This window comes from Staurois parvus, unplaced genomic scaffold (assembly GCF_062004578.1).
Source record: "Staurois parvus isolate SC_StPar_1 unplaced genomic scaffold, SC_StPar_1.0 ptg000165l, whole genome shotgun sequence".
NCBI classification, from domain to species: Eukaryota; Metazoa; Chordata; class Amphibia; order Anura; family Ranidae; genus Staurois; species Staurois parvus.
The window spans coordinates 16,376,645-16,399,235 of record NW_028317961.1 but is presented as its reverse complement, the minus strand read 5'-3'; the positions used below and the strand labels follow the sequence as shown (position 1 = coordinate 16,399,235).

The 22,591-nt window shown below is 41.0% G+C and overlaps 1 long non-coding RNA gene across 1 annotated transcript in view; it reads right to left on the bottom strand.

Annotated features, from left to right (window-relative positions):
* Positions 1 to 22,591, bottom strand: part of LOC149462927 (uncharacterized) — a 57,288-nt gene that overhangs the window by 22,270 nt on the left and 12,427 nt on the right. The window lies entirely within an intron of this gene.

Here is a 22,591-nt window from a genome sequence, read left to right as displayed (position 1 = left end):
TATAAATGGCAGGGCCTGCCTTAATGTGATTCATATTAGGAAGTCAGTTTTTAACTGAGTAAAGCTGCAGAGTCTGCATGCCTTTAGAAAAGGGAATAGTTTAGAACATGGGCAGGCAACCTGTAGCACACACAGTGCTGGGACAAGGTCAACTAGAGCCAAGAGCAGACATGCCAACCTGCAACCCCCCCCCCCCAAGATGTATGGGCATTATGTGTCAGCAGCCCCCCCAAATAAAAAACAAAATCAAGCATTAATCTGCATGCTTACTCCCTAATTCCCTAAGCATTAATTCCCCCTCCTCCCAGTATATATCTGCCCTCCTGCTGCAATCCTCCCTGCAAACACAAATATTTGCCCCCCACCACGAGTTGAAATTCTCTCTCTCAAATCCTCCCAACACAAATGCCCCCCCCCAAAAAAAAAAAATCACCCCTCCTGGCACAAATCCTCTACCTCTCAAATTTCACCTATGAACACAAATCCTCTCCCCCCACTCCAAATCCCCCTCCCAGCACAGTTTCTCCCATCAATCCCTCCTCCTAGCACAAATCCTTCCTCCAAATTTCCCCTCTCATCACAAGTACCCCCAATCATTTATTTTAGCACAAATTTCCCCCCCCAAAAAAAAAAATTCCCCTCCTAACAAAAATCCCCCCAAATCCCCCCTCTTAGCACAAATCCTCTTCCCCATCCCCCTTCCCAACACAAATCCCCCCAAATAATCATTCCAAACTTCACCTTCTAGAACAATTCTTAGCCCCTGCCATCCTCCAAATATCCCCCATCTTCTTGCGGTGTCCCCTCCCCCACCTCACATGATACCACAGTGCCCAGGGCAGCTGTCCCTCCTGCCCATCCCTTGTCCTGGCCCTGAGCACACATGCCAAAGCTGGTATGCATACCACTGCCAGATGGCACAGAGAATACATCAGGATCCTGCAGTTTTAACTTGACGGCAGCAGGACCTGGGGCATAGATATTGGAGGAATATTGAGATCTAATCCCACCAAGTATCTGTGGCAAAAAGCCAGCACTACTCTCCACGTATTTCCTCTTTCAGGTACAGTGATCCCCGCATGCTTAATTTTTTTATGTTTCATTAAAATAACATACATGTCATACCTGCTCTGTGCAATGGTTTTGCACAGAGCAGCCCCAATCCTCCTCTTCTCGGTTCCCCTGTTGGTGCTCCTCTCCCACTGGAGGATAGGAAGCCCCGTGCTATGGGGGTACTCATGCTGGCTCGCTCCCAAGCCCTGCTCTGTGTGTTCGTTAACACACAGAGTGCAGCTTGTCCCTGCTCCCTCCTCAATGGCTATGATTGGTTCCCACTGCTGTCTCTGACCCAATGAGGAGGGAGAGAGCTAAGAGAACTGCTGCTCTTGTGCACATTGCTGGATCTAGACCAGGCTCAGGCAATTAAAAGGGAGGACTGGGGGGGCTGCTTGCAGGGAGTTTTTTCACTTAATGTAGAGAATGCATTACGGTAAAAAAAAAACTTCTGCCTATGCAATCACTTTATATGAAAAATCCGGCACAGTGGCCGATGCAGTAGTGTGGGCAACAGGGAGTATCATGGGAGCGAGTACTGAGGTATGTGAATCCACTGAACACCAATTATGGGGGTATTTTGCTGCCCTAAATACCAATCCTTGAAGGGAGAGATTTCTCGGGGTACTCTGTTCAAGGGCAATGTACAGAGCAAGGCTTCCAGCAGCCAAAAAATTACATAAAATTACAACAGGAACCAATTGAAATCAAGAGGTAATATTTAATAACATAATCTGTACACAGACTCTGCAGCTCTGTTGTAAACTGAGAAGAGTATCCAAAGAGGGTATTTCACCCATGGTAAAAGATTCACACCAGTGTGGCATCTACAAATGTGTTTTTTGGCCAACCTCCAGGACTCTTTTCTGTCTCTCACCCTGTACAGGAGCCTCTGTCTCTTTCAGCAACACATTCAATATAAACACATTGCAAAGCATTGCCTTTGCTATTAGTGTACACTTTGCACTTAATATGTGTCATAGTTCTGTTCAGATGTGTGCCTTCACATTGCTCTGCCACAGCACTGCCAAAAGGGAATCTGCTTGACAGTCATAACCTCAACTGCAACACAGCATTTGAAGGAAAGGGGCACTATTACACTTTGGCAGAGAATTGCATATGGGTGGTACTGCACAAATGCTGGCTGCCAGGAAAGTTGGAAGTTCCACAGATATCCAGCTATGAATACAGTCTGATCTTAGGTGTGTGGGTATATCTTTAAAAACCTCAGGGCCTTTAATAGATATGAAATATTGGCCATTTCAGACTAAAAATGGCCACATTTTATTTATTTATTTCAGGTACTTATATAGCTCCGTCAATTTACGCAGCACTTTACATATATATTGTACATTGACATCGGTCCCTAACCCTCAAGGGGCATACAATCTAAGGTCACATTCATACATACACATACTAGGGACAATTTAGACAGGAGCCAATTCACCTACCAGCATGTCTTTGGAGTGTGGGAGGAAACCGGAGTACCCAGAGGAAACCCACGCAGGCACAGGGAGAACATGCAAACTCCACACAGGTGGTGCCGTGGTTGGGTTTCAAACCAACGACCCTAGTACTGCCAGGCGGAAGTGCTAACCATTTAGCCACTGTGCTGCCCAATCCATGGCAACATCTGGCATCACTCATCTAACTACTGTTGGTATCTATATGAATTAGTAAATCCTGTTTTATTGGCAATAACTTCAGCAAAAGGATTTCTGTAATTGCTGATTATACAGAAATTATGACATATTTGGGTTCATTTCTGTATATACAGTATCACAGTTTTTTCCTTAAGTAACCTGCTTCATATCACACCCCAGCATTTAAGTGAGATCATGAAGGGTCAGGATCTAAAATTGGTCCTTCGAAATGTGGAAATCCTTTGGTTTGAACAAGCCTGCTGACAAACAACTATGTATGTTATAATGTCCTGACATTTTACCACAATTTGGAATTCAGTGTTCCCCCAGGGATTACAAACTGTTCAGACTCTGGGACAGCAAATTAGACCCACACTCACACCATTATAATCCCTCCACCATGCTTTCATTGTTTCTCTTTGCTCAGATGTTGAATACCTAAATTACAATAAACTCTTTTCAATGAGTCATTACCCTAGAGTTCACATGATGTTCCACAAAGATATTGCAATGTAAAAGGTTACATGTATTGCTTGCTGTAGTGTATGACACATACTGTATTACTAAATCATAAATATCAGTTTGTTTGCTTTTATCTCCAGCCAGGCAAGAGTCTAACCACACGTTGCACAAGCTGGGATGTGTCATGCAAGTGTAACCATTTTTGCTGTTTGCAGCTTAACATATTGCTAACCAAGAAATACTGTACTTGTTAAACAAGGCTGTATTTATTATTATGACATTTATATGATAGGTACCATTTTACAGGGCAGTACGTAATACAGAAAATGTGTAAGGGTTTAATAATAATTTCTCACAAATGTATATCAAAGAATGACTGCATTTCTAAAAACAAGATAGCATTAAATACCATATGCTTACAAAAGGAAAAAAGCTGATCACTAATGCAAAGTTTAAAACAAGGCCACCTGGTGGCATCCCCTTCTTCTAGCCAGGGCACTCTATATACTTGACCAGCTGTTAATAAAAAAATAAGCTCAGGTATCCCATTGGGTAGATAATGACAGCTATACAAAGAGTATGAGATTCTGGATCCAGGCAAGATAACTATAAAAATCTGGGGGAGTTGCAGGATCTAATTGTAAGCATCCTGGATGAGATTGAGGATTGTGCTGACAGGCTAGAATGGGCAAGGATGTTTAGTCACAATAAGGGTAGAAATAGGTTCTTTGTCAAACTTCAGGCCTTGAAGTATCTGTTTTTCACGAGAGGGCCTAGTGGTCATAACTTGTCCAGTAAGAACCCTCAGACTATGATCTATCAGGTATTACTGACTTGCCCAAATCCCACCATAACAAAAAAAAACTTTATATAACAAACTTGACATTCTGAAAGTGTCAATTTCAGCAGTGGGAGTTGTGATGATCGCGGCATCAGACCCCAGCCCTTCTCACCAAACTCATGACCGAAGGACTAGCCAATCTAAAACTGCGCTGTCACGTGCGTAACTATGTCACGCCCAGCTGCACTCTGCGCAAAGATTTTCCACCTAATGGACCACAATCTGTGTACTTGCAGCCTGGGAGTGATTGTTACTGGGTCAGGTTAATTACGCAATTAACCCTTCACACTGCCACCACCTCCTTTTTGTACAGAGAAAGAGGAAACTCTGCAATATCAGCAGTAACACTATGATGGTTCAATAATCGTCTGTATACCACTGTCACCGCAGGCAGGGTATACAGAGGGTTAAACACACACAGTAGCGCTCTTCAGAGACAGGGGTTCTTAGTTTGCATTAAAGAGCTTTAGAAACAGCTCAACACTTTCAGAAAGTAAGATTTATTACTAAAAGGTCAAAAAGGTGCAATAAAAATATTTACAGAAAGATATGTAGCCAATATATAGATATACAGAGAGCAATCATACAGCAAAGAGATAACAGAAAGAAGTTTAGAGAGATAAAGTACTTGCCAAAAGTCCTGGGTTAAGCAGTTTTTAATTTTCTGAGCAAAAGGGCCTTATCTCCCAAAGTTAGTTCTGATGTTAAAAGGGAGCTTCTTCAACTTCAACTCTACTCAGCTTAGCTTAGCTTTCTGCTCCAAGCATAACAGCTTTTGTAGGAACTCAGCAGGGTGTCTCCTTGAAGCAGAGAACCAATCGCCTCATTTGGGGAGGGTGTTGGGCGGAGACCCCAGCTAGAACCAAAATCCCTCCCAAGTTCATAACAGAGCAATAACTTTCCCTGGATACAGGTAACATTCTATCCACGAGTAGATTAATATGCTGAACCACCTGCCGAATGTCTAGATATGAAATATGACATACCTGCTGAGACGGTTAAGGAGATATCATTTTCTGCTCTCCTGTAGATGTCAGCTAGGGGGTGTAATATATCAGGCAACTTGTATTCAAGTGACCCATCTGAAAATATGCCTGAATTTTATGTAAGTCTTTTATATTCCAAGATATGAAATCATAGGGGAAAAGGGGATTTTTAAATGTGAGTGCGTTTTACGACTACCTGGAATGTCTTTGAAGCTCAGTGAAGGGCTTGGTTTATGGCTTTACGATCCTTTTTCCAGCAACAGTCTCACAGACAAAGGGCCAGGTTAATTGGGGTTTATAACCATGAGCTCTCCCGCTGGGCTTTGTGGCCTTTTTGAACTCAGCATCCAGGGACCATGTGTCACTCAACAGAGAGGGAGGGGGGGATTTGTCTAGGAGAGAGAGATACAAGATGGAGGATCCTTAGCAAGATGGAGGTCTACATCCATCTTTGTATGCACAATTGCTACAGGAGCTACTTACTAAAACTGGAGAGTGCAAAATCCGGTGCAGCTCTGCATAGAAACCAGGATTTTTTTTTTTTTTTTGTCAAAGCTTAACCACTTGCCCGCTGCCCTATAGCAGATGTATTGCTATAAGGCAGCTTTGCTGGGCAAAATCACGGGGGGGCACGTACGCACCACGCTACCCACACTGCTATTGGCTCCTGTGGATGTCAATCACCGGCTCCGAACCAGCGATTTTTGGCCGGGACACGGTGATCGTCGGCGAGCTGAGAGGGGTAAACAACACAGATCTCTCTCATGTCAGTATGGACGTGTTGTTTTCTATCTCTCTGCACAGCAGAGTGATAGAAAGCAGCAGGGATGCTTAGTAAAAACAGCACACAGTACACAATAAAATCACTCCCTAACAGACAGTTAACCCTTTTATCACCCCGGATGTTAACCCCTTCCTGCCCAGTGTTATTAGTACAGTGTATTCACTGTATTAGTGTCACTGGAGATGTTAGTGGCAGTCAGTTCCCACCCAGTGTCAGAATGCCCCCCACAGTACTGCTATAAGTCGCTGATTGCCGCCATTACTAGTATTAAAAAAAAAAAATTCCAGTATATATACAGATATTTGTAGATGCTATAACTTTCATGTAAATCAATTAATATACACTTATTGGGATTTATTTTAGCAAAGACATGTAGCAAAAATCATTTTGGGCTAAATTTATGACATTTTATTTTTTTAATTTTTTTATTAAATATGTTTTATAGCAAAAAGTCCAAAATATATATTTTTTTTTTCAAAATTGTTGGCCCTTTTTTTGTTTATAACGCAAAAAATAAAAAAACACAGAAGTGATCAAATACCACTGAAAGGAAGCTCTATTTGAGGGAAAATAATTACATAAATTTCATTTATATACAGCATGACCACGCAATTGTCAGTTAAAGTAAAGCAGAGCAGTATTGCAAAAAATGGCCCGGTCAGGAAGGGGGGTAAATCTTCTGGAGGACAAATGAACAAGCTGATGTTAGATTCTGATTGGCTATCATGCAGAGCTCCACCAGATTCTGAGTGCTCCAGTTTTAGTACGGTTACCCCAATTTCTACTATGTAACACTATATAAAAAAATAGATTTTCACAGATTGAATAATGTGTATTTCCTGAATCCTCTATAGTAGCACACAAATGTGCTGACTCTAACTCTATAGACTGGTTAGTCTATATAATATTATTATTTATTATTACACAGGATTTATATAGCGCCAACAGTTTGCTCAGCGCTTTACAATATAACGGGAGACAATATAGCAACAGTACAGTTCAATACAAGAGGGATAGGAGGGCCCTGCTCCTCGGAGCTTACAATCTAGGAGGGAGGGGCTAGTGGTACAAAAGGTAGTAACTGTGGGGGATGGACTGGTTGAAAGAGCAGAAGATTCCAATATTAGCTGAGGGCAGGATAGGCTTCCCTGAAGAGATGGGTTTTCAGAGATCGCCTAAAAGTGAGCAGAATAGGCGATAGTCTGTTAAATTGGGGTAGAGAGTTCCAGAGGATGGGAGAAGCTCTGGAGAAGTCCTGGAGATGAGCATGGGAGGAGGAGACAAGGGAGCTAGAGAGCAGGAGGTCTTGCGAGGAGCGGAGAGTACAGTTTGGGTGATATTTAGAGACAAGATCGGTGATGTAATTTGGGGCTGAGTTATAAATGGCTTTATACATTATTGTTAATGTTTTGAATTTTATCCGTTGGGCAATGGGAAGCCAGTGGAGGGATTGGCAGAGAGGGGTGGCAGATACAGAATGGTTAGTAAGGCGGATGGGTCTGGCAGCAGCATTTCTGATAGACTGAAGAGGGGATAGCCTGCGATGAGGTGGGCCAATGAGGAGGGAGTTACAATAGTCAAGGCGAGATATAACAAGAGTGAATAAGTTGCTTAATGGATTCCAAGGTTAGGAACGACCGTATCTTGGAGATGTTGAGGATTTGGACAGAGATTGGATTTGGGACTGAAAGGACAGATAGGAGTCTAGGATTACACCTAGTACCCTGGCATGAGGGGAGGGACTGATGATTGTGTTATTGATCTTGATGGAGAAGTCAGGGGAGGGGGCACGAGCTGGGGGGAATACTAAGAGCTCAGTTTTGGAAAGATTGAGTTTGAGGAAGTGGAGTGACATCCATACCGATATGTCACTTAGTAAGTTAGTAATGCGAGAGGAGACTGAAGGGATGAAGTGAGGGGTAGAAAGATAGATTTGTGTGTCATCAGCATAGAGATGGTACTTAAAGCCATGGGAGTTTGTCAAGTGACCAAGGGAGGAGGTGTAGATGGAGAAGAGAAGGGGTCCAAGGACAGAACCTTGAGGGACCCCTACAGAAAGTGAAAGTGGAGTGGATGAGACAGAGTTATAGGTAACACTGAAGGAGTGCTGCGATAGGTAGGAGGAGAACCAGGAGAGAGCAGAGTCTCAGAGGCCAACAGAGTGGAGTTTTTTGATGGTCAACCATATCAAAAGCCACAGAGAGGTCGAGTGGTAAGAGTACGGAGTAGATCTTTTTTGTTCTCTGAAGCCTTGTTATTTGGGCCATAAAGGCCATTTGTGTTTCTCTCCCTTTCCTTTCTACAGGCTATGGACTCTATTGCTACAGCCATAAAGGGCTGAATGTTTATATCCGTGTTTGTTTTATTATGAAGTATTTTGTATGTGATTTAGGAATGTGTTCTTGTATTTATTTATTTATTGTTGCTTTTATTTTTTGTAATTTTGTAAAAAAAAAAGCTTTTTGTTTGCTGGTCGCAAGTTCTCTTGAATTAAAAATTTCCAGGGAGGGCTTTGTAAGTAATGTGTGCATGCTTTAGAGGGGAGGGGAGGGGAAGGCACCGTTAGAGAGGGAGAGATTGAAGATGTGAGTGATGGAGCATAGGATGGAAGAAAAGGGTGACCGTAGTAGTTGTGAGGGGACAGGATCCAGGGGGCAGGTAGTGAGACGGGCTTCTGAGAAAACCTTAGTGACCTCTTTGGTAGTAGCAAGGCCAAAAGAGGAAAGTGTTGAGGGAGGTTTAGTATAAGGTATGCTAAGTGGGATGGATGTCTGTGCAGTGGCAATGCCCCTACGAATTGCGTCAATCTTGTTTTTGAAATGATTTGCAATCTCGTGAGCAGTGAGTGAGGTGCTGGGTGGAGGTGGAAAAAGTAGAGAGTTAAAAGTAGAGGAGAGACGACAAGGACTGGATGACAAGGTATTACTAAGAGTGAAAAAGTAGGCTTGTTTGGCAGCATGAAGGGATGAAGTGTATGTTAAGGAAGCAGATTTATATAGGGAGAATGCTTGTTGAGATTTGGTTTTACGCCACAATCAGTCCAGCACACGGCTATGTCATTTAAGATTTCTGGTGTCGTCAGTCTGCCAAGGTTGTAACGGTCGGGGCCTGATGCTTCGTGTTGTTAGAGGAGCCAGTGAGTCTAATGTGGATGAAAGCGAACTGTTGTAGACAGGAGTGGCCAGGTCAGGGCAGGACAGGGGAGAGATTTTGTCATAGAGTTGGTCAGTTGCAGAGTGGAAAGGAGCAGTTTTTATGCTTTTCTCTTCATCGGCAGAACCTCATTCTATTTTCAGAAAAGGACTATACATCTTGCATATTTACAGTATCTCACAGAAGTAGTAAAGCAGCCTAGTAAAAAGGAGAGTGCAATACAGTGACCACTAATAAAGTGAATAAGTACACCAGTAAAAATAAATCAGAATAGAGCTAGTATATTAAAACTAACCCAATAAATCAAACAACATACAGTATCTCACGGAAGTGAGTACACCCCTCACATTTTGTAAATATTTTATTATTTATCTTTTCATGTGACAACACTGAAGAAATGACACTTTGCTATAATGTAAAGTAGTGAGTGTACAGCTTGTATAACAGTGTAAATTTGCTGTCCCCTCAAAATAACTCAACACAGCCATTAACGTCTAAACCGCTGGCAACAAAAGTGAGTACACCCCTAAGTGAAAATGTCAAAATTGGGCCCAAAGTGTCAATATTTTGTGTGGCCACCATTATTTTCCAACACTGCCTTAACCCACTTGGGCATGGAGTTCACCAGAGCTTCACAGGTTGCCACTGGAGTCCTCTTCCACTCCTCCATGACAACATCACAGAGCTGGTGGATGTTAGAGACCTTGCACTCCTCCACCTTCTGTTTGAAGATGCCCCACAGATGCTCAATAGGATTTAGGTCTGGAGACATGCTTGGCCAGTCCATCACCTTTACACTCAGCTTCTTTAGCAAGGCAGTGGTCATCTTGGAGATGTGTTTGGGGTTATCAGTTGAAATACTGCCCTGCAGCCCAGTCTCCAAAGGGAGGGGATCATGCTCTGCTTCAGTATGTCACAGTACAAGTTGGCATTCATGGTTCCCTCAATGAACTGTAGCTCCCCAGTGCTGGCAGCACTCATGCAGCTCCAGACCATGACACTTCCAATACCATGCTTGACTGTAGGCAAGACACACTTGTTTTGTACTCCTCACCTGGTTGCCGCCACACACTCTGGACACCATCTGAACCAAATAAGTTTATCTTGGTCTCATCAGACCACTGGACATGGCTCCAGTAATCCATGCCCTTAGTCTGCTTGTCTTCAGCAAACTGTTTGCAGGCTTTCTTGTGCATCCTCTTTAGAAGAGGCTTCCTTCTGGGACGACAGCCATGCAGACCAATTTGACGCAGTGTGCGGCGTATGGTCGGAACACTGACAGGCTACCCCCCACCCCTTCAACCTCTGCAGCAATGCTTGCAGCACTCATATGTCGATTTCTCAAACACAACCTCTGGATATGACGCTGAGCACATGCACTCAACTTCTTTGGTCGACCATGGCGAGGCCTGTTCTGAGTGGAACCTGTCCTGTTAAACCACTGTATGGTCTTGGCCACTGTGCTGCAGCTCAGTTTCAGGGTCTTGGCAATCTTCTTATAGCCTAGGCCATCTTTATGTAGAGCAACAATTCTTTTTTTCAGATCCTCAGAGAGTTCTTTGCCATGAGGTGCCATGTTGAACTTCCAGTGACCAGTATGAGAGAGTGAGAGCGATAACACCAAATTTAACACACCTGCTCACCATTCACACCTGAGACCTTGTAATACTAACGGGTCACATGACACTGGGGAGGGAAAATGACTAATTGGGCCCAATTTTGACATTTTCACTTAGGGGTGTACTCACTTTTGTTGCCAGCGGTTTAGACATTAATGGCTGCGTTGAGTTATTTTGAGAGGACAGCAAATTTACACTGTTATACAAGCTGTAGTACTTTACATTGTAGCAAAGTGTAATTTCTTCAGTGTTGTCACATGAAAAGATAGAATAAAATATTTACAAAAATGTGAGGGGTGTACTCACTTCTGTGAGATACTGTATGTTGTTTGATTTATTGGGTTAGTTTAAATATACTAGCTCTATTATGATTTATTTTTACTGGTGTACTTATTCACTTTATTAGTGGTCACTGTATTGCACTCTCCTTTTTACTCAGCTGCTTTACTATCCCTTCATGGAGTCTGCTAACAGACTTATTCAGGAAGCTGTCAACACTCCAGGTTTATAAAGGGAATATACCTGTCTATACATAGTTTAAATAGTGGTTCTAACATTCCAAGTTTGGACATAATTATCCAGTCTCATCAAAGTATTTTTTTTTACTCAAGACCTCATGATAAAATCCAAAAAGGATCATTTACTGACAGTATTGTTTGCAAATCGTGTTTGCTTTGCATTTACGAAGGGCAGGGAACCTGACAGCCAGTAACATATGTCAAAGAGCAAGCCAATGATTAGGCAGTCAGTACAAGATTCCAGGTCATGATATCCACATTATGATGTTCTTCAAAGAGAACCTATCATCAATAAGCTGATCAAGACCCTTAGAAAAAACCTCCACCTAAGGGAGAAAATGCCTCTTCATTATTGATTGCATCCAGTTTTTGTTTTATTGAATCATTTGTCATAGCAATCAAAGAAGCATTTCATTGTAAAAAAATATCAAAGCCCCATAAATAACATCCTCATTTGAAGAAATCTTCCTTTCCCTTTTAAAAAAACTTATTGGTAATTAAGTAACAGAGAAAGGGGGTTTCTCTAAATATGCAAGTGTTTCCCAGAAAAGTGAAATATAATTCCCTGTATGTTTCCTAACAAATTTCTAACAAAATATGCACTCCGTGTAATTTACTTATAAAGATGCAGTTGTGCAGTGCCTTTTTGACGATTTAATGTCCAGATACTGCAAACAGGCTTAAGCTTTATTACCTTTCAGCATATCCAGGCAAAAGAAATGTACTGTTGGATTCTCTCAACCCACTGCCATGGGTCACCTTTGGTCATTTAAGCATTCAGCTTTGATTACTTTTTTTATTCAGATTTATCTCCTAAGTTGGACAATGATGAAAATGTTAAAAAAAAAAAAACTGTAAAAATCTATTTTCTGGATAGGTCATAATGACTACAAATTTCAGTCTCCAAGAATAAGATGCTTATTGTGCAGGCATTTGTGTTCATAGCTAGGAAAATGTTTAACTCACTGGAAACTATCCAACATTCTGGATCTTTTTTTCATTATTAATATCTTTTATTAAATTTTATTTCAATACATAAATCAACAATATTCAATTTATCAAAACACAAACAATCCAACTAACTTCTTTAGACCTCATTCCATCCCCCCTAATCCCTCCCTCCCCAATAAATTACCTCTGTCCAAATAATTCTTTCCGTTTCTTTCCTGACCTGTTTACCAATCACAGTCTAAGCCCTATATTCTCTCTTCACTTTGCGGCTGTCCATTTATTCAGTTTAGTTCTCCATCTCTACTACCGGGGCACCCATTGTTTCAAGGTATTTTTCAGATGTCTTAAAATCATACCACCTACTCCAATCCTTTCTAACTTTTTCCATTCTATCTTCATCTATGTGGTATAACTCCTCCATCTTATTTATATACTCGATCCTGTCTATCCAGTCCCTCATTGTTGGGGGGTCCAGTGCCTGGCAAAGTTTGGGGATTAAACCTTTTGCAGCACTGATCAGATGATATAATAAACTATTTTTAAATTGTTTCACTGACACCTCTGTCCTATGAAATAGGCACACACACGGATATTTTTGAATAGTTATCCCCAAAATCTCCTGTATATATTGAATTATGTCTTGCCAATACTCCTGAATTTTTGAACACTCCCAACATATGTGAGCCATTGTCCCCCTTCCCCCACAACCCCTCCAACATAGTAGCGAAAGTTCTTCTCTTTGTTTATGTGCCACACTCAGTGTAAAATACCATCTAGTTAAACATTTATAGTTCATTTCTACTGTGTTCGTATTCACCACCCTGTGCATCAACTAAACATTTTATTCTTCTGTTGCTCTTTTATTTTTGTACTTATTCCTCTTTCCCATCTCTCTAATAATAGCGGAGTCTCAGATCCCATCCATTCAATAAGAATCTTATATATTCTAGAAGTTACATGTTTATGTACTATCCCAGAACTCAACATTTTTTCAAATGGAAGCATATCCTCCGGCATCCTCAGTGGTTGGGGGAGTGTTGAGACAAAGTGTCCAAATTGATAGTATTTAAATTCATCTAATGTATAAAGTAAATCTTTTTTACTCTAATTCTTTGAATGTACATAACTTCCCCTTATCTACTATATCCTTTAACAGTACATTTCTATTTTTAAGCCATTTCCCAGAAATATTATCATTCCCTGGTGGAAAAAAATCTGTATCCACCAGGGATATCAACAGTGAATTGTACTTCCAGCCCATTAACTTATGCAACCCATCCCATATTCTCAACAACTCCCATGTCAGTGTACTACTATTTTCATCTAATTCTCGAAACTTTTGTGGAATCCAGATAATCCTCTCTAATTGTGCATTACTTAATATACCTTCTATTTTAACCCAACTTTTTTGGTCTGAGTTATGTGTCCAATCTACCACCCATGATAATAACACTGACATATAATACTTCCTCATATTTGGCAAATTTAATCCTCCTTTCTCTTTGCTGTTACATAGAACCTCATACTTAATTCTTAGTTTCTTATTAGCCCATATAAACCTCAGTATCAATTTTCTTATTATCCTAAAGAAAGATCCTGGTAAATATATTGGGAGCATTTGAAATTTATACAGGATTTTGGGACTATCACCATCTTAACCAGATTGATACATCCAATCCACGAAACCCGCCCTATTGAGAGTCTTCTCAACTCATCTTTAATTTAATTTATTAATGGTATATAATTAACTTGATATGTTTTTTATTGAGGGGGTTAACTTTATTCCCAGGTAGCTTAATTCCCTCTCCTTCAATGTAAATGGAAAGTCTTTTTGCAAAATCTGCATCTCTACCTTTGAAACGTTAATATTTAAGATCTCAGATTTTGAAAGGTTTATTTTCAAATTTGACAACTCCCATATCGTTTTAATAATCCCATTAAATTAAGCAATGTCAGTCTAGGATTGACAATGTAGAACAGCATATCATCTGCATATGCTGCCACCTTATGTTCTACTTCTCCAACTTAATTCCTTTAATATCCGTGTTCTTTCTTACCAGTGTCAAAAGTGGTTCTAGAGATAGGACAAATAACAATGGGGATAATGGACAACCCTGCCTAGTACCATTATACATTTTAAAGGACCCTGACAGGGACCCATTCACCTTGACAGCTGCAGAAGGGCCCTTATAAAGCCCTTTTATCCACCTTACCATTTTGCTCCATATTCCTAATATCTCTAGCGTGTTTATCATAAATCCCCAATCTACCTTATCAAAGGCGTTTTCTGCATCAATCCACAGTATAATTGTCAGCTGCTTCCCTCTTTTTGCTTTTTGTAGGATGAAAAATGTTCTTAGACCATTGTCTCCTCTTTCCCTCCCTGAAATAAATCCCACTTGATCTAGATGTATCCACTCTGGCATCAGCTCTTTCATCCTGGTGGCTAGCACCTTCGCAAATAATTTTGTGTCAATATTTAATAATTATATGGGTCTGTAACTGGCGCATTGTGTCACCGTATAAATGTCGGGACCTGGGCTCTTTCCTCCAACCGTACTCTTTAGGGCCCCTCTAATTTCATCCTGGGAGATTACTCGTTCTAGTGCTATTAATTTATCTTCTGATTTTCTTGGTAAGTGTGCCACCTTGGAGTGTACCAGTTCCCCATTCTCATCTTTTATTTTTTCTATATAATGTTTGAATTTATTATCCTACAATCTTTTCATCAAATATTTCCTGGTCTATTCCCTCACCGGTATCTTTCCTTTGAAATGCAGTTAAAGACCTTCCTCATCTTCTGTTCCAATAAATCTTTCAGTTCTTCTCTTTTAAGGGTAACCTTCTGATGTACATCTATATCCTACTTTTTTATGTACCTGTTCTAATTTATATAAATCTTCTGTTACCCCTTTTATATTCCTCTCTCGTTCTTTCTTTTTTTCATCCCTAAAGCTTTCAAGATTCCCCTCATATAAGCTTTATGTGCCTCCCAAACAGTAGCCACCAATATTTCCTCCATTTCATTCAGAGCAAAAAATTGCTCGATCTCTTCCCTTAACCTTCTCTCTAATTCGGGATCTTGTATTAGTGTCTCATTTAATCTCCACATGGCCCTCTTATTCCAATCTCCTCCTAACCATAGACTCGTCGTGACAGGAGCATGATCCGAAATAGACATTACCTCTATAACGGATTTAATCAGGGATTCCAATTGTCTGTGCTCTATTAATATATAGTCCACCAACATTCTGGATTCAAGAGCTGCCTTTTTGTCTCTAAAATTCTGTCTTCCAATCAACATAGGCAAGTCAGTAATTCTTAATTTGGACAAGTGTGCTACAGTATGTCTTAAATCCAAAGGTATGGGAGCACACAGTACAAAGTCTTTTTCTCTGACCTGGATGGGCTCATAAGAACATAACAAAACTGCAAGCAATGCAGTTACTAAACCCAGGACCCTGCATGCACTATATCTGGTCTTCCACAGTACACAGAACATGGAAATGCAATTATTAAATCTTTCTGCTCTAGGAGGATGCAAAACCCCTGACGTCTGTCTGGACAGTGCTGATTGGCCCTGTGCGGTAGGGCCATTGTGGCTTCCTCTTTAGGCCTTTGTAGTGTGATAACGGATGGAAATAAATAGTTAAGTACCTTGAAAAAGTCATATAAATATGTATACATACATTGTCAAAAGAATCATTTTAATCACGTTGATTTGGCCTACGACTTGAATTTACCCTTGATGGTTTGCAGAAGTGGACAAATGTTCTCTCAGATAGCTTTTAGAGTTCTTTGTGTTTACAGTCCCAAGATATTTAAGGTGGAGGACACAACTGTAGACTGGAGACTGAGGTATGGATCTGAAGGCTAGTGGCATCAGGGTAAACTTCTCGTAGTTAATTTTGAGGTCAGAGAATTCTGAACATTTTTCAATAGTTTGAATAGCCATGGATCAGGATGCACCTGCTTCATTAGCTGCTTGCCGTCCAGCCACTGTAGAAAAACAGCCACAAGGTGGCACTGCTGGGCAAAATCACGTTTTAAAACGTGATATTGCAAAACAGGTGCACGACCACCCTACCTGTGCCGCCGATCGTGGCCGCGGGTGTCAATCACCGGGTCCTGGCTGGTCATTACCCGCTGGGTCCCAGAGATTGCCGGCAAACAGTGACACAGAGCACAGCTGCATTGTTTACAATGCAGCTCTGCTCCCGGTCAGCTCCTAACACACTGTCACGGAGAGCAGAGATTAGCTTTCTGGGACAGCATGTTCCTGTGAAGTACACCCCCCCGCCCCCTAGTAAAACACTCCCCTCACACAGTTAACCCTTTCATTGCAAAGTTAACCCCTTCCTCCCCAGTGCCATTAGTACAGTGTCAATGTTTTTTTTTGCACTGATCACTGTATTGGTGTCACTGGGGATGTCAGTGACTCCAAGTCAATTCCCCCCCAGTGTCAAAATGTCAGCCGCAGTCCCGCCATAAGTCGCTGATCACTGTCATAAATCGCTGATCACCGCCATAAGTTGCTGATCGCCGCCATTATTAGTATAAAAAAAAAATCCCAGTATCTTTCCCGCCATTTGTAGACACTATAACATTCACGTAAACCAATTAATTTACACGTATTGGGATTTTTTTTAGCAAAGACATGTCGCAGAATACATTTTGGCCGAAATTTATGACGAAATTTGATTTTTAAATTTTTTTACAGGACATGTTTTATAGCAAAAAGTCCAAAATATTGTTTTTTTTCTCAAAATTGTCAGCCTTTTTTTTTATAGCGCAAAACATAAAAAATGCACATGCGATCAAATACCACCGAAAGAAAGCTCAATTTGTGGGAAAAAAGGGATGTAAATTTAATTTGGGTGCAGTGTTGCATGACCGCGCATTTGTCAGTTAAAGTAACGCATTGACGTAACACAAACCGCTTCTGTAACCTCTTACTGACCGCCCTATAGCAGAAATATTGCTACAGGGCAGCATGGGTGCGCAAAATCACATATATATATATATATATATATATATATATATACACATGATTTGCACTCCCGTGGTTTTCACGCCCCTCCCAGATAGCGTCAGATTGCCCGTCAGTGCACCAGTCATCACATTTAACCCCTTGATTGCCAGGAGCACGCTCATGCACAATAAACCTCCATTGCTAGTATAGTGTCTGAACGGATCAATATCTTTAATCAGATCAGCACTATACCAGCGTTCACATTAGTATAGTGTCCCCAAAAACAGTGTTAGCGGGATCAGCCCCGGCACCTGCCAGCACCTGCGTTTAGCCGCTACACTTACCCCCCCCCCCCTTCTCCCCCAGCGAGTGCAGTGTCAGTAGGTCACTGTCACTTGATACATTGCACACAAAACCGCAGTGTTCGCAGAATCAGGCTTTATCTCTGTTAGCACTTGCCGGTAAATTTTGATGACTCTCATATGCAGCAGAGTGCCAGTACTAGTGCCGCTCTACCTTTTGGTGAACTGGCGAGTACCAGCGGTCTAGTACATCTTTGTCTTTCACATACCTCCTTGATTTTTGGAGCTGTTTTTTCACGGAATATCTGTATGCGTTGATTGTGGATCAAAGCAATTTATTTGCACAACAATTTATCACCGCCAACCCAAATTCAAACTTTGCCAGACCAGTCGCATGGAAACTCATTACGGTTTCTGAATTTACATTTTTTTGAGGCCTAACCCTCAACATGGGGGCATTACTATAAGAAATGAATTGCGGTTGTATTGGTCCGAAGACCCGATTCATCATATGCCTATGTTCTCTACTGCCATGGCCAGGCATAGATATGAGAGTATAATGTGTTTTATGCATTTAAACGACAATACACTCTGTCATCCTCGGGGTGACCCTGAATTTGACCTGCTCCACAAAATTCAGCCCCTCGCAAATCACCTTAACCAAAAATTTGCAGATGTCTATACTCCCCAGCAAAAAATCTGCGTTGATGAGTCCCTGATCAATTTTTCCTCTCTGCCTTGCATTCAAACTATTTCTCCCCAGCAAGCGTGCCAGATATGGGGTCAAGATGTAGAAGATCTGTGAGAGGACAACAGGCTATACTTATAAGTTTTGGATTTACGAGGGAATAGATAGTCACGTGGAGCCCCCTGGATGCCCAGACTACATGGGGAGCAGTGGCAAGATAGTTTGGGACTTGGTGTCATCCTTTTTTCCATATGGGGTACCACTTATACGTGGACAATTTTTATTCAAGCGTGCCACTATTTAGACATTTGTACAATCTTGGAACTGGCGCATGTGGCAAAATGTGACCTAATGTGTGCCCACCATTACAAATGCATGGATGCAGGGCAGTATATTCTAAGGGTGGGCATATCACACACTTTTTCTGGCAAAGATTTCATCTATCTTTTTCATTCAGCCCACAGGCTGCATACAAAAAAAAAATATCATAGCATATATAACCAACAAGGATCAGCTATGTACTGGTACATCACTGGACTTTAAATGGTTATACCAGGATGATGCCTACAGCTTCAGGCATCATCCTGATATCATTTTTTTCAGCCAGCGATCAGCTTTCATGTAAAAGCAATCCTAGTGGCTAATTAGCTGCAGGATTGCTTTTACAAGCAGTGGGATATGATGCCCCCCTCCCCCACTGCCTTCTTGGGCAGTCCCATGCCGTCGGGGGATCCTGAGAATGCAGCCGGTGTTTCTGCCAGCTGACCATAGAGCTGATTGGAGACCAGAGTGGTGCCAATCATCTCTATAGTCTAAGAATTCGGAAGCTACGAGCATTTCATCACTTCAGTTTTGCAGGATATATCTGATCACACCGATCTTGGTTTGATTAGATAATGTAAGGGCGGAGGAGATATCTAGAGCCGATAGACCCCAGAATTCTCAAAAAAGAATATATGACAATGCCCATTGAAGTTATAGGGGATATTTGCATTCCCTGTGATAGCATTAAAAGTGATAAAAAAAAAATGAAAGGTACAGTGTAAAAATAATTAAAAAAATCAAAATAACTTAAAAGAAAAAAAAAAGAAACTTCCCCTCCCATGCACGCACACCTGTGTGCACAAGAGTTGACCCTGTGCTGGTATGTAAACAGCGGTTGCACCATACATGTGAGGTATCACCGTGAACGTCCGATCAAGGGAAGTAATTCTAACACTAGACCTCCTCTGTAAATCTAAAATGGTAGCTTTTAAAGGCTTTTAAAGTGTTGCCTATATATATTAAAAATGTATGCAGTTTGTCGCCATTGCACGGGGCATGCGCAGTTTTAAAGCATGTCATGTTTGGTATCTATTTACTCGGCATACCTTCATCTTTTATATCTTACCAAATAATTGGCCAATATATTGTGTTTTTGTGCATTAAAAGTAAAAAAAAAGTGTATTTTTTTTTTTTTAAATTGCAATTGAAAAATCGCTGTGCGAGTACTATGTGCCATAAAAAAATTGTAGTACCCACCATTTTATTCACTAGGGTGTCTACTTTAAAAAAATATATAACGTTTGAGGGTTTAAATTAATTTCCTAGCAAAAAATACTGATTTTTTTCATGTGAACAAAAAAGTGTCAGAAAAGGCTTGATCTTCAGGTGGTTAGAAGAGTGAGTGATGTGTGGCATAAACGTCTAATACTGGGCATAAAACGCCCCCACCCCCCAAAATGACCCCTTTTTGGAAAGTAGACACCCCAAACTATTTGCTGAGATGTTGAATCAATAGAAGAATTTTTTTTTGTTATCACAAGTTTTTTGAAAATGACAAAAAAATGTTTTCTTTTTACACAAAAAATGTAAGAATGTATTTTGTGGTGTAATTCCACATATACCCATGGCTTGTGCAAGAAATAAATAATTTAAATGACAACTTTGTGCAAAAAAAAAAAATGTTTTTGTCATTTTCCAGAAGCTTGTGGAAAAAAATAAATCTTACATGGACTCAATATGCCTCTAAGCAGATATCTTAGGGTGTCTACTTTCCAAAAAAGGGGTCATTTGAGGGTGTTTGTACTATTCTGGTATTTTAGCACCTCAAGAAATGTGATGAGCAGTCAGAAAGTAAAAGCTGTGTACATTCCATTACATTCCCTGCATCATCTGCTAGGGTGATTTTATTGTGTATTTTTCCTGCTGGTTCCTGCTGGTTGGTGGGAATCTCTTGACTGCTATAGCTACTGGTTTCCGAGCCTGACCCCAGACCAAGAAAATTATTGTGTATACTGTTGGCAATAGATGAATGAGGAGTAAAAACCTCTCCATTAGAGCCACTGTAAAATATTTGTGACGGCTGTCTCTCAAATAATGCACTCTAATCTCCATTGCAAGACAAAACTTACATACTGTCTAGCCACTGAACAATACTGGCTGTTATTGTTTCTCAAATAATACACTCTAATATTTATTTCAAGGTAAAACTTTCCTTGTCTCTCCCTCTTATATTGCAGCCTAACCAAGCTGTTTACATACTATCCAGTCACTGAACAATATTTGTGGCTAATTTCTTTCAGATTGTCACTTTAATTTTTATAGCAGAATAACACTTGTCTTTTCTTTTTCTATGTCTTGCTTTTTCATTTGCTGGTATACTGTCCTGATGCTAGCCAGTTTCTACCAAAAACAGTCTATTTCAAATATATTGGGAATACAGGGATGGGAGTTGATTTGGGGAATATGGAGTTGTGTTTTTTTGCCTTCTGTTTTGACATTTTATAAAACTTTTAAGACAATGTAGTGTGGAACTGTGAAAAAAGAAGCTCACTAACTATACTATTTCTGTGCCACTAAACTTGTACTACTAAACTAAGCTGTTGTGCTACAGCTGATTGTCAAGCACCTATGGTAGTGAGCCCTTGCAGATAGCCAACTCAGTGTTCCCCAGCATGCGGAATCTAAGCCCCATCCTGCTTCTTCATCATGGCCCCTGATGTGGGGAGGGACTTGCAGCAAGCTGGAACCAGGTATGCCCAACTGAGCATGTGGAGGCCACTCATGTGAGCAGAATACAACAGCAGGAGACAACAGGAAATCCAGTAGACAAGATGAGGTCAGGACGAGCAGCAAACAAGCACAGTCAGTGAGCGAACCCGGGATCAGTGCACGGGTAGTCAGGCACAGGATACACAAGTATCAAATGAACAGGAGCTCAGAGAGCTGTAAAGTTGCTTAGACAATGTGGGCTAGACTGAGCATGTCTTATGTAGGCAAGTAAACCAGGAAGTGGGCTGTGAAGTGATAAAAAGGAAGGAAATAAAACCCACAGAATAGCTGGTGATGCCTATAGGTGAGCACAGCCAAACCACACATGTGAAAGGAATCAGGCTAGGAAATGCACTGCTGCAAGTAGGTAAAAATATACAGGCAAGAAACTGCAGGCTAACTTATGACACTGATGGCTTTATTTTTATTTTTTTAAAAGTTCATATATATTTTAGATCTGCTAATTCTACCAGTAAATTGTGGCTTATTATTCCCAAAAGTGGGAGAGCAGGGGAGAAGATGTTGAAGTGAAACTTTCCTTTTATGGTGAAGTTTCGCTTTAAGGCAGTGCATTCATTTGAATGGGCTGCCTAACACACAAAAATAGTGCATGTACTATTCCTGACAGTGCACAGACATGTCAGTGTGTTGCCATGCATCATGCTATGCTGCAGTGCACATCAGCTGGCCAGGTGCTTTGGGTGCCATTTGGAATGATTGGAACTGCATCGCACAAACACGTTAGCATGCATTCCGCATGGTACTGCAATTTGGAAGTGTTAATGGGCCCCTAGGGGTGTGAGACAGCAAAAGAGCTTTAACTCTTTCGCTGCCATTGCGTTAAGTATTACAATGTGGCAGCATCGGGATCTAAACAAATCTGTGGCTGCACTAGCAACCATGGTTTGCTTTACATTTTTCAGAGCTTCAAGTGCTTCTAAAGTCAAACATTTTGTTTTAACAAACATGTCATACTTACCTGCTCTGTGCAATAGTTTTGCATCGAGCAGCCCCAATCCTCCTCTTCTCAAATCCCCCGCTGGTGCTCCTGGCTCCTCCCCCCTGCTGAGTGGCAGTGCAATGGCTCCTGCTGCTATCTCTGAAACAATGAGGAGGGAGAACCGCTGCTCTCGTACGCAACGCTGAATTGGGATCGGGTTTAGGTAAGTATAAGGGGGGCTGGGAAGGGTTTTTACCTTAATGCAGACTTACTTACAAGATCACCAGACGAAAATAAAAGAAAGAAAACTAATGCCGCCAAAACATCTAAGAATTGGTAAGCTGCAACATAATACATTTTTGCTTTAGGGTTTAATACCACCTTAAAGATTAGGCTCAGCTTTAGGGAAAAAAAACAAATGCACATTTTTACAGTAGAAAAAAAATGTGCATTTATTATTTTTTTCCATGGGAGCTTGCACATTATTGCACCCACGATCAGTAAATAATGAATGCTATGCAAGGTTCCTGCACACTCTCCCTCCATCCTTTTTCCTGTACCTCTGTATGAGCTTTCATAAAGCTGGAGGAGGTGTCAATGGATTATGAGTGCTCTGACCAGCACACTCATAGTCCATTAAGATCTA